Consider the following 13325-nt stretch of genomic DNA (forward strand, 5'->3'; position numbering starts at 1 on the left):
CAAAAACCTCTCCTCCACATAACCCAGTTTTAGTTTCTTAATGATTATTCCTAAACTGATGTTCTAACAAGTAACTCAGGTCACATTTTATAAAGAGGACCAGCAGACCTTCATCCAGTGGCCTTAACATGGCTGGAGGGACTTGCTTGGATAAAATTTTGGTTGGCTAATAAAATTCTCTTTAGTACATCAAAAGTGATATTGTCAGCATCTGAATCCTAATCATTTGCGGTTTACAGTAATCAAGAGCTATTGCTGTAACTAACCAAGTGCCTCTTTGAATGCAACCCAAGCCTTTTTAAGTCAAGCCTAAAGGCAAAGGTAATTTTATAAAATAATGTGTGTAATTAATTGAACAAACATGTCACTAATCCAACAAACAACAGGAAGCTGAGTACAAGAGTATTTCAAGGCATGTGCTATTTTAATGTGATTCTAAATTTAGGTGCAAAAAAATTCAGTTATATGGAATTCATATCAGCATCTCTAATCTGATATCAAGGAGCTCTACTATTTTGTGTAAGCGAATTATTGGAGTCAATTATAGATGAAAACAGTTTCTCTCATGACCATTGAATGGATCTCTTTAAGAAACAGAACAAAATATAATCGTCTCCACAGCCAGCTTTGGCAACCCTAAGACCACACGTTCAAATTCCAATGAGGCTCTCACTCATCCATTACACTTTTTAAAGTTGTTCCAACCAAATGCCGAAGGGGTGAGACAGTGCTTGGAAGAAGCCTTCACGAACAGAAGCCAAAGTGAGTACTATGAACATATTCTTCATCTCATCTTTCAAGACCATGGCAGGTTTTTCCATCAGTTTCATTTCTGCTTCTCCTCTACACATACGTCAATTGTGACCCGTACAGTGGTACCCTGCCAGGGCTGCAAAGTGATAGGTTTCAGATGAGCTGTGTTATAACACTGGCTACACAGCACGCGGGGTGAAGACGAGAGAAAGAAAATAGTTTAAAAGAATACAAGTTCTGGTCTCTTCCTAAACTCTGGAACGGGTCTTACTTCATTGACAAGTGAAGATTATAATGCCGGCCTCAAATCACTTCAAAGGTATCTTACTCTGACCTTCTGAGATGTAGACATTAAAAAACAGTTATGGGGTTTCCACTTGTTTTGTGGAAAGCAATACTCTAACAAAATGAGAAGCCAGATAATATATGAAAACAAAGTTATTTTTTAAAGCCTGTGAGAAAACTGAAGTCACAAAAATTAGTAATAATAATAATTTTTTTAAATCATATGGAACTACAGTAAACTCCAAAGTTTGACAAGACTCTCCAAGAACAGAAGGGAATCGTGGCTACTTTCTTCCCTAGCTGAGCAGGGAAAGAAAGAAGAAGCTACCTTAGATGCAGGTAGAAAAAAAATGGCTAAACTTTCAGCAAAGGTTAAGCCTATGTTTGGACTGGCATGACTGTTTGGCCTAGAGAGCCCCTAGGTTACTCTCACCTGAGGATATTTTTTCCATTGATTTTTGAGAGAGAGTGGAATGGAGAGGGAGAGACAGAGAAACATCGATGTGAGAGAGAGACATTGATTGGTTGCCTCCCACACACACCCAATCAGGGTCAGGGATCAAGCCTGCAACTGATGTACCATATTTTCCAGCGTATAAGATGACTTTTTAAGCCAGGAAAATCTCAAAACTTGGGGGTCTTATACGCCGGAAAATACGGTATTTGGGTTTTAAGCAATCTGATATACATTGTCAGAGATTTTTCTAACCTACCCGCCGGAAAGTACAGTAGGTGGTGCCCTTGGCTGGAATCAAACCCAGGACCCTTCTCTCTGCAGACCCATGCTCTATCCACTGAGCCAAACTGGCTAAGGCTCCCTGCCAATTCTTTTTCCCAGGTCTTCATGAGTATTCATGACAAAGGCGTAGGGTAGTGGAACTGAGAGAAAGCGATAGTAAAATTTTAGGACAGCCCAGGAGAAGTAAGAGAGTAGTGGAGAGAAATGAGAAAACCCCATGCTATGCCCAGCCACCAGATATGCTACTAGAGCTTGGGGAGACACAATGTTGAGAGAGAACCCCCACCACCACACACAGAGGATAGATACACATGGCCTGCACCAGTCTGACAGTGGAACAGAACTGAGCCCACCTGTGGTAAATAACAAAGCTCAGACACAGCTTAACTACTGGTCCAGTTTACTCACATAGCACTAACCCCAACATGTGCACATATACACTGCAGTGTGACAGGAGAAGAGACATAAATACTTTTCTGAGCAGAAATATTACCTTTAGTTTATATTTTTCTACTTTTATATACAATGTTCAGATTTTTTTTTAAATGATACTCATGAAAAGGCAAGAAAATAAAGCCCACAATCCAGATAAAAAGAGTTAATTTAATAAACTAGACCACGAATAGCCCAGACATTGAAATTGTCAAATAGAAGCGTTCAAATCGCTGATGAATGTATGTTCAAGTACACAGAGGGAAAAAGTAGCCAATATTCAAGAGCAGATAGGGAATTTAAAAGATGAAAACTAGACAGATGAGCCTAATGTAAATGTTAGAAATGACCGTGGGTAACTGAAACCACAGAAAGAGAAACTGTGAATAAGGGGATACAACTGTAGTAGATGAAATAGTTCCTTGTGCCCCTTCAGTCAAGTACCCCACCCACCCACCCAGAAATAAACACTGATCTTATATGTTAGTTTTGCCTAATTAGGACTTTATAAAAATAATTTCACAGTATATAATACTTTGTTTCTGAAGTCTTTCAGAATGTTGTTGAGATTCATTTATTTTCTTATATATCAGTAGTTTATTCCTTATTATTACTAAGTAGTATTCCACAGTATAAATATACTGTTAATTGCCTATTCCTTTGTTAATGGGCACTTGAGCTTTTCCAGATTTTGGTTATTATAAACTAGAGGCCTGGTGCATGAAATTCTGCATGGGTAGGGTCCCTAGACCTGGCCAGCGATCAAGGCCAATCTGTGGGTTGACCGGCAGGGCAATTGGGGGGCCCCTGCTGGAACCTGCCTTGGCTGGCCTGGTGGCCCGCTTGCCAGCCCCGCCCCCTGCTGCCAGTCACCTCCCTCTGCAGGAGGCAACCAGCAGGGCAATTGGGCAGGGGGAGGGGAGTCCTGAGGGGGGGGGGGTGTGAGGGGGCCGCTGGCACCCACCTTGGCTGGCCTGGGGCCTGCGGGCTGGGGGCAGCTCCTGCATTGAGCGTCTGCCCCCTGGTGGTCAGTGCATGTCAAAGAGACTGGTTGTTCCATTGGTCATTCCGCCATTCAGTCAATTTGCATATTAGGCTTTTATTATATAGGATAAGATTAGTCTTTGACAAAGATTTGTTTATGAGGCATTTTATGGGCATTTAAAAAATGTATCTTTTTTTGTTGTTGAAAGTATGGCAGATGTCCCTCTTTTTTCCCCTCATTGACTCTCTCCACCCTGTTCCCGCCCTCTCCCCAGGCCTTCACTGCACTATTGTCTATGTCCCTGGGTTATGCATATATGCATATAAGTTCTTTGGTTAATCTCTTCCCTCTCTCCCACAGGCCCCTTCATGCCTCTGCACACAAATTGAAGCTATATGTTTGGAGAAGAAAAGCACATCTTCAGTGTATGGGCAAAATATTAAATGGGAAATTCCAGAAGTAAACAATTCTTAAGTTTTAAAATGAATCCCATTCTGAGTAGTGTGATGAAATCTCGCATCATCCCATTCTGTCCCACCCGAGACATGAATCATCCCTTTGTCTAGCATATCCATGCTGCATATGCTTCTCATCTGTTAGTCACCTCGAAGTTGTCTTGGTTATCAGACCAACTGTGGTGGTATTGCTCAGTGCTTGTGTTCAAGTAACTCTTACTTTACTTAATAATAGTCCCAAAGCACAAGAATAATGATGCTGACAATTCAGATATGCCAAAGAAAGGCCATAAAATGCTTTCTTTAAGTGAAAAGGTATATATGCATGGGGGAAAAAAACAGTATATATATTGGATTGGTACTATCCACGGTTTTGGGCATCTATAGAGGGCCTTGGAATGTATCCCCCACAGATAAGGGAGTCTACTGTATTCATATAGATGAATATTCATATAGTCATTGTGCAGTACACCTTTCTCTCTTATTTTGAAACTTGTATCTATATTTAAAGGGTATTTCTTATAAGCAAAATATGTTGAATCTTGCTTTATAATTTGGTCTGATAGTCTCTGCTTTAATTGGGATGTTTAGTCTACCTCAATTCAATATACTCATTAATATATTTGGGTTTAAGTCTATCATTTTGGTATATGAACTATATTTGTCTCATGATTTTTACTACTTTCCTGCAAAGAATCAAATATTGTTTGTGCTCTATTTTATTTCTTTCATTGATCTTTCAGTTGTGTATCTTATACTTACAACACATCTCAATTCAGTTACAAATCCAGTTCTTTAGTTGTACTTGCCATAATAACCATATGTGAATACAGACTACCAAATAAAAATTGAACAATACTAATCTATATATTTTTTAAAAAGAGTAAAGCACGGGTACATACAGAAATGTGCATGACTATTATAGACATATTCTTGAACAGAAGTCCAATTCAAAAGAGGATATGATGAAGACTCTGCATATAAATTTTAAGAAAAGACAAAACTGATGACCACAGAAGTCAAAATAGTGATTACTTTGTGTATAAATGGTTTTTGTTGTTTTTTGTGTGTTTTTTTTAAAATAATAGATTTCAGAGAGACAAAGGAAAAGGGAGAGAGGGATAGAAACATCAATGATGAGAGAGAATCATTGACTGGCTACCTCCTACATGCCCACTACTGGGGATCAAGCCCCAAACCCGGACATGTGAATCAAACTGTGACCTCCTGGTTCATGGGTTGATGCTCAACCACAGAGCTACACCATCCAGGCAGAAATGGTTTTGATAGAAGGTGGCATGGGGAATATTTTTGGAGTAATACTCTATATCTTGACCTGTGTAGTGGTGTATACATAAGTAAAAATCATCAAGTAGTATATTTTAAGAGGAGTGTGTCATCTGAATTTTAGTGTAGTGTATATTAAAACGGCTTTTGTAAAAAAAGGGAAAGGAAAAGGGAAGGGAAGGGAGGGAAGTGAAGGGGAGAGTAAATTCCTGGTTTGTAGAATCTGCCAATTCCCATTGTGTACATGTTCCAGACATGGCCAACTTGAGTTACCAACATGACATCACCGACTGTGAACTTGGAAGAGATTGATTGGTACAAGCCAATTGCAACACATGTACCTTAATATAAAAGCAAAATAAATCTCTGAAGAAGCTGGGATTTGAACATAAGCAGTCTGAATGCAGAGCTCACTCTTTTGAGGACTCTCCCTGCACTGTAGAAATAATCACGAGGAGGAGGGGAAGGAGCAGAAGGATATCTTCACACACAAGACTTCTATGGTGTTCAGAGGACATTGGATACGATGCTATTGAGGCAGAGGTAGGCTCTCTCACCCTTCATTCCTGGACCCCACCCACGCACCCTCCTGCTAAGTGCTACCAACGCTCAGCACACCCAAACAAACCTGACAGATGGCAACCGCCGGCACTCAGCTCTGAGATTTCCCTTCTCACATACTGTACAGTGCCAAATATGCTGTCAAACTCAGGAAATAATACACTTTAAGATAATGAAGTGTATTAGACGGCCATACCAAAGGCAATATTGAAGTGACAAATACAAAATGTACAACAGCACAATAAGGCAGATGCTCCCAGGCGTCCAGCTTGTTCCTAGAAGGATATACATTAAAGCAGAAATAAACCGTATGTGCTTGACTGGGTCTCTAAATTTTCACATGTTTGCTGTGCAAGAAGAGTCATGCTGAGAGTCACCGTCTGCATTTCCTAACCTTTGTTAGGACCCTCTGGCCTCGGTGGCACAGAGCTGCAACCATATGAAATTAATTTCCTGGTTGCATTAGCTCGAAGAGATGCTGTCCTTTAAAGGTTATCAATTAATGAAAATTCTAATTCAGTGTAAACATGCAGCCACAAAAGGCCTGGGTTCTGTACAAGGTGGCCTGTTCTGAAGGGCAGTATGACATTTGCCCCCAAGCCTAGTATGACACACAGGAAAGTAAAAACAGTGGTAACAAGGCCTTTTACAATGATTTAATGCCACAAAAGAGTGTCACTGGGGGTAAAAGTCTAATTCCAATAATATAGTGTTTAAAATGCGAGGCCCCAAGCATCATGGACTTAAGGGTGAATCTTTTTGTGCCAATTATTAGCTGCACAACCTTGGGCAAGTTTCTTAACTTCTTTGTGCCTCAGTTTGTTCATTTGTAAAATGGGGATTATAATAGTAACCATCATATGCACACATATATATATAATCCCACATATGTACATAGTGTGCTGATAGAGAGATAGATTGAAAGATAGAGATTATGTGAGTGTGTGTGTGTGTGTGTGTGTGTGTGTGTGTGTGTGTGTATAACAGACACTGTCAGAGGCCCACCCATATCCCTCAGATCCTATCATGTCTTGTGCTCTTATGGCTTCCAACTACCAGAATCTGTTTCTCTGGGCCAAGTTGTTTCTTCCAGAACCTCAGAGGGTCCTTCTGCCTGTGTACACAGTAAACCAGAGGTGCCAGGGAATTAACACCTATTGAGGAGAGCCCTCAGGAAATAAATGAAAAGAGTTGGTATATGAATTCCCGAGATCCCTTATTCAGGTAGGACAATTCTGAGGCACCATTTACACTAATAAAAGAGAAACATGCAAATTAACCATCACTCCACTACACCCACAAGCCACGCCAACCAGCCAATCAGGAGTGAGTATGCAAATTAATCCAACCAAGATGGCAGCTGGCCACAGAGCAAGCAGGAGGCTTAGGTTTCCCTGGCGATGGAGGAAGCCAAGCTTTCTCCCCACTCTGGCCGGCCCTGACCTCCGCTCAAGGCAACAAAGTTTCAATTATAGAAAATAAATAAATCCCAGATACCAGGGCCTCCGCTTGGGTCAGCAGGGGAGCGTGGCTGGCCTGCAAACCACCACAGGCACCTCACCCAGGACACCCCACACCCCAAGGGAACCCTCACCCTGATCCGGGACACCCTACAGGGCAAACCAGCCAGCCCCCACCCGTGCACCAGGCCTCTATCCTATCTAATAAAAGAGTAATATGCAAATTGTCCATCATTCCAACAAACAAGATGGCTGTCCCCATGTGGTCAAAGATGGCTGCCCCCATGTGGACACAAGATGGTCGCCACAAGATGGCCAGCAGGGGAGGGCAGTTGGGAGGAACCAGGCCTGCAAGGGAGGGCAGTTGTGGGCGATCAGGCCAGCAGGGGAGGGCAATCAGGAGGGACCAGGCCTGCAAGGGAGGGCAGTTGGGGGCAATCAAGCCTGCAGGGGAGGGGAGTTAAGGGTGACCAGGCCGGCAGAGGAGGGAAGTTGGGGGCGACCAGGCCTGCAGGGAAGGGCAGTTTGGGGAACCCAGGCCTGCAGGGGAGAGCAGTTGTGGGAGGACCAGGCCTGCAGGGGAGAGCAGTTGGGGGAGACCAGGCCTGCAGGGGAGGGCAGTTGGGGGTAACCAGGCCTTCAGGGGAGGGCAGTTAGGGGCAATCAGGCTGGCAGGGGAGCAGTTAGGCATCAATCAGGCGGGCAGGGGAGTGGTTAGGGTGTGATCAGGCTGGCAGGCAGAAGTGGTTAGGGGCAATCAGGAAGGCAGGCAGGCGAGCAGTTGGGAGCCAGCAGTCCTGGATTGTGAGAGGGATATCTCAGATTGGAGAGGGTGCAGGCTGGGCTGAGGGACAAACCTCCCACCCCACCTGTGCACGAATTTCATGCACCGGGCCTCTAGTAAAGGAATAATTGCTTCCATGAGAATGAAATCTCCAAACAACAAAATTCATAAGTACCTGACATGGACACTCTATTTGTCTACCCAACATCAGCACAATGTAAAGCTCAGCTTTTTTTAAGTATCCACCCCTTTCCACATGACACTCAAGACAATGGAGACCCATCCTCAGACAGAGTAGATCTTGATCAGTCTCAGACAGTCAGCTCAGACATTCTGCTGACAACATTCTAGGCATAGGAACATGACACAGGAGGCTCAGACCCACTGAGTAAAAGCACTTGGGAAAGAGTGCTTTACTCTCTTATTTTCTTGCATTTCTAGCAAGAAAATAAGTACCCTAAAGAGCCACTGGATCTTCAAATTGGTAGTACCATCACTGCTAGAAAACATCCTGATGCAGAGTCTTTGTAGATATTGGAGAAGCAGTCGCAAGAACAGTTGTCAGTGGCCTGGTGAATCGTGTTTCTCTTGATCAGATGCAAAATCAGATGGTGATTTTACTGTGTAACCTAAACCCTGCAAAGATGAGGGCAGTCCTATCTCAAGCAATGGTGATGTGTGATAGTTCAACCAGAGAAAGTTGAAATTTTGGCACCTCCTACTGGTGTGTTCCTGGTGACAGAATTATTTTTGAGGCTTTTCCTGGGGAACTTGACAAGGAGTTGAATTCCTCTTGGAACAACAATGGAAACCAGCTTTAAGATGGTAGAGCAGTGAGTTGTGAAGTTCTCTGTCTTTGCAAGAATCGGTGAGCTGCAGATTATACCTGAGCCTATCATCTCACTGGACTTCCAGTTATGTGAGCTAAATTTCAAACACTTATCAGACAATGTGTCATGGAGACCAAGTTGTCAGCAGACATTGGCTAAAACCAAAGCAGGCTCTGGGAGGTCCCCATGGCATGTGGTTACTTCAATTACTAAATCATGGGGAGATACAGGAGGCTGGAGAGGAGTCTAGATCACAAGAGACAGGGTCACACTTATTGAGGGGGCTCCAGATATTAACTATGTTTCAAATAAGAGGGAAGTATTTCCATATTTTAACCACAGGTGTGGCTTTAAGAAAACATAGTAGCTGAAGATCAGCCTTGTATATAAACATGGTTATCACTTAAGGGGAAAAAATAAATTTGAAATCATGCTTAACCCCACTACCTAGGTACCATTAAAATGATACCATATATTAAAAATACAATATAAATATACACACTATTTTGAACCAAACAAGATTATTCTTCAAATACTCCTATGTAACCCACATTTTTATTACTATATCAGTATCTTTCAGTGTCAATAAATATAGATTTATGCCATAATTTTAATGATACATAATGTTCAATTTTGCTTGGATAATTTACCTACCCAGTAGGTGACTGGTGAATATTTATGCTATTTTCAAAACTTTATGCATAATTATTATAAATAAAATATAATCCACATGCTTTCACCTTTATACTTGAAAACTATTTCATTGTTTACTTAAAAAAATACCTAGAAGTAGCATAGCTAGGTCAAAAGTATGCACATTTTAAATTATTTTGGATGCATATTTCTAAAACCCCTTTTCAGAAGATTATAAATATATACATTCCTAGCCTCTCAAGTAGACTTTAATAAGTATCTATCTTAATATATTTATTTACTTTTAATTTTGGATTTTTATCTTGCCTTATTTAAAAAAAAAAGTTTCAGGTAGCTTTCAAAGCTATATACAAGACAAAAAAATGTAAGTACAAAAAAAATCACCAAATGGAAACTAAGGAAAAAAAAAATAAGATGAGGACAGGTGTGATATTAACATACTAGAGGCCCGGTGCATGAAATTCATGCACAGGGGGCAGTCCCTCAGCCTGGCCTGCACCCTCTCCAATCCTGGACCCCTCGGGGGATGTCTGACTGCCGGTTTAGGCCCCATGCGGGATAGGGCCTAAACCGGCAGTCGGACATCCCTCTCGCAATCCAGGACCGTTGGCTCCTAACCACTTTCCTGCCTACTGGCTTGATTGCTGCCTAACTGCTCCCCTGCCAACTTCATGGTCCCCAACTGCCCTCCCCTGCCGGCCTCATGGCCTCCAACTGCCCTCCCCTGCCAGCCTCATGGCCTCCAACTGCCCTCCCCTACTGGCCTGATCGCCCCTAACTGCCTCTGCCTTGGCCCCCACCACCGTGGCTTTGTCTGGAAGGAAGTCGGATGGTAGGAAGATGTCCGGTCTCCCGGTCTAATTAGCATATTACCCTTTTATTAGTATAGATAAATACCACGAGGTCCTTTTCAGCTGAGCATTTTACTGTGTAAGAAGCTGTATTCAAGCTTTATAAATATTCAGACAAATACCTGATAAGCAAAGTGATGACATAAATGAATCATCTCCAATTCCTTTTGAAAGTTGGTGTAGTAGGCATAATAAATGAGTGAATTAATGACAGTAATGAAAAGTAATGTCGCTAATCCATGTCATGGACATGAATAATTGAATGATGACTGTATTATCACAATGGGAATAATTTTCACTCAGATGGACATAAAACTATAAAGTCCAATTAGCTCTTCAACACAAAAAGGAGAATTACTCTTCAAATAATCATGACAATCTCATATTCCTTTGCTTTTCCCTGTCAGAAAATTTTAATCAATATTGCATCCTCCTATACCCAAAATGCCCATTATGCATTTTCTTACTATATCTGCATATGTACATCTTCAATTAGCTACTTCAGCCCTGTTTATATTATGCCATTCCATTTCTAAAAGATTAAGTGGACTGTCAAACAATACTTATATGCAAGAAGGAGGTGGTAACCTCCAGGATCAATCACTCAAGTCATTAACAATGGTGAAGAAAAACAACTTTTCTATAATGCCTCTAGATGTGTCTGTCCAATATGGCAGCTGCTAGTCACAAATAGCTAGTTAAATTTAAATTAATTAAAATTAAATAAAAATTTAAAATCAGTTGTTCAGTTGATCTAGCTATGTTTCAAGTGTTCAGTAGCCATCTATGGCTGGCAGCTACCACATTGGTTGTTGCAGATATGGAACATTTCTATCATCCACAAAGCTCTGACAGTACTACTTGTAGAATTTAAGTTGTCTTTGACCAATAGAATGTTAATACAATTAAAAGTGTATATATTTAAGCTGATTGACTCTAGACCAAAATGTATTTTCCGATAAAATCATGAGTACAAATGAATTTTAGTGGAGTCCATAAAAGTCAGTTTAGCCCTCAGTGGAACTGAAATCCTGCCAATTGACAATACAACATAGTCTTAAATACTTCTATTGTACACTTGTAATTAAATAAAACAAGAAAACAATAACTTTGCCTGAGAAATAGTGCTTTAGCTAAGAAATAACAAGTTTAATTAGAGAAGGAGGTGTCCATCTGAATAGGGAATTCTGTGGCACTGTGTTAAATATATTCTTAGGCTTTCCATCAACAATAGAGGTAGCTAACAAATCAGTCTATATTACAATTTGCATTTAAATCACAACATAGAGCTTTGTATTTCTTTGACATGCAAATATTACTGGCACTAGACTTACATTTATCAGTTTAGGTAATTATATTTTGCCTTCATAAATGGAATTTTACAAGGGAAATAAAATGAGAGGTAGAAAAATCTTTCATCAGTTAAATAAGCAAGGGTAGAAAAAGAAAAGGGAAGGATAAGTAATCTTATTTAAAGTGCCTGTGGGGATAAGTGAGAAAATAAAAGAGATAAACAGCAAAATGCACTGTACACAGAAAATGACAGAAGAAATTAAAGGATGAGATTAGGGTAGATATTACATAGAAACACACCCCTCAAAAAAAAATTTTGTAATACATCAGACATGATATAGAACTTGGCTACTCCAAGTGAGGTCCATGGTCCAGCAGCATTGTCAACAAAATACCTACCAACTATTCCCAAACCCCTTCTTTCTTGCCTGCCTTTCCCTAATGAAACTCAAGAAGCCAGATACTTGACCTCCCTCCTTAAAGCAAAGAGTACCAATGACCACCAGGGGGGACAATGAGACATGATGAAGTGTTTATTAGGCAGCTTCTGGTAACAATTTTCCTTTCTATCACCATTTATATTGTAGAACTGTATACCTGAAACCTATATAATTTTAATAACCAATGTCACCCCAACAACTTCTATAAAAAATAAAAATACATAATAAATAAAATGGCATAATACTAAAAAAAAAGATGTTCCTTTTTGTTAAAAGTAGCGATAGTGAGGTAAGTTCTCTTTGCCACCTGCTAACTTTCCTTGTGCTGAGATCCCTACTGTAAAGAGAGGATGCACGGAACGAGGATTACCATTTCACGACTAATAAAAGAAGACATCATCAACAAACTAAGAACAGGAAGGGCGTTAGAAAGAGCCTGGATCCTCCATGACGTCACTGAGCCTCAGCACCAACAAACTCACCTGTTCTAGAGTTTTGTGAGATAATTTCAGTCACTGTTTCATTACTTGCATCTGAAAACATTCTTAATGGCCTTGGAGGACAGCAGAGTGTTTGGGAAAAAGAGGGAAGGAACTATCTACTCCATGTATATTATGTTCATACTTAGGATTTTCAAAACTCTGGAAGGATTCAGAAATTTTTAGTCATATTTTAGATTTGATCTAACCAGTTATTCCCAACTTGAAAAGGTTTGTGGGTGTCTTTTCTCCCCTAAAGAAAGAAACTTGATGGTTGTTAAATGTGAACTGACTTTTTTCTTTTTTAGAGACAGAATGCAAATGAGCTTTTTATTTTAATTTTTATTCACACTTAAGATTTAAGTCTTTTATTTAAAAAAAAAGACTGTTTAGCTAAGTCAACGATTAAAAATGACCACCTTCGCTCCGTTTGTGTTAACGAGGCTACTTTCAAACCTTGTTGATTTCAGATTGCGTGTTATTGCTACACATTCACTACACATCCTGAAATTGGCTAAAATATGGCGTTTCAGTCCATAGGAGTAGATATCAAAGTGATGTAAGAAGTAAACAAGTTATGTTTTCCTAAAACTTATCCTGATTAAAAAAATTAATGAAAGCATATTTCCTCCCATTTTCTTTCCTTTCCTCTGAATCAACAAAGTCTCGTTTGGAAAAAGAATGGAAATTTCAGCATCTATTTCTGTTTGGGACTGAAATTTTCCATGACACTTCAAGCATACACTCCCCTTATCGGATAGTGCTGCTGATGATGCTGCTGCAACAAGGAAGTGCAATCAAAGGTATGAATTACCAAACTTCACAAGACTTAAGGTGTAAATCTTACAGTTACTGAGTATAATGAAAGAGCATATTTCAACAAGTGTAGATGAAAATCTTTTATGAATCTATAAATGCATTTCCTTCTTCACCATTAAAATACTAACATAATAAACCTTTAGATTGCTGTGCACTTTCATAGGCATCACACTAATCCATGGTGATCATGCTGTAGAAAGGTTAAAATAAAAGGTGGA

The sequence above is a fragment of the Cnephaeus nilssonii genome, assembly GCF_951640355.1.
Source record: "Cnephaeus nilssonii genome assembly, chromosome: 17".
In the NCBI taxonomy this organism is placed as follows: domain Eukaryota; kingdom Metazoa; phylum Chordata; class Mammalia; order Chiroptera; family Vespertilionidae; genus Cnephaeus; species Cnephaeus nilssonii.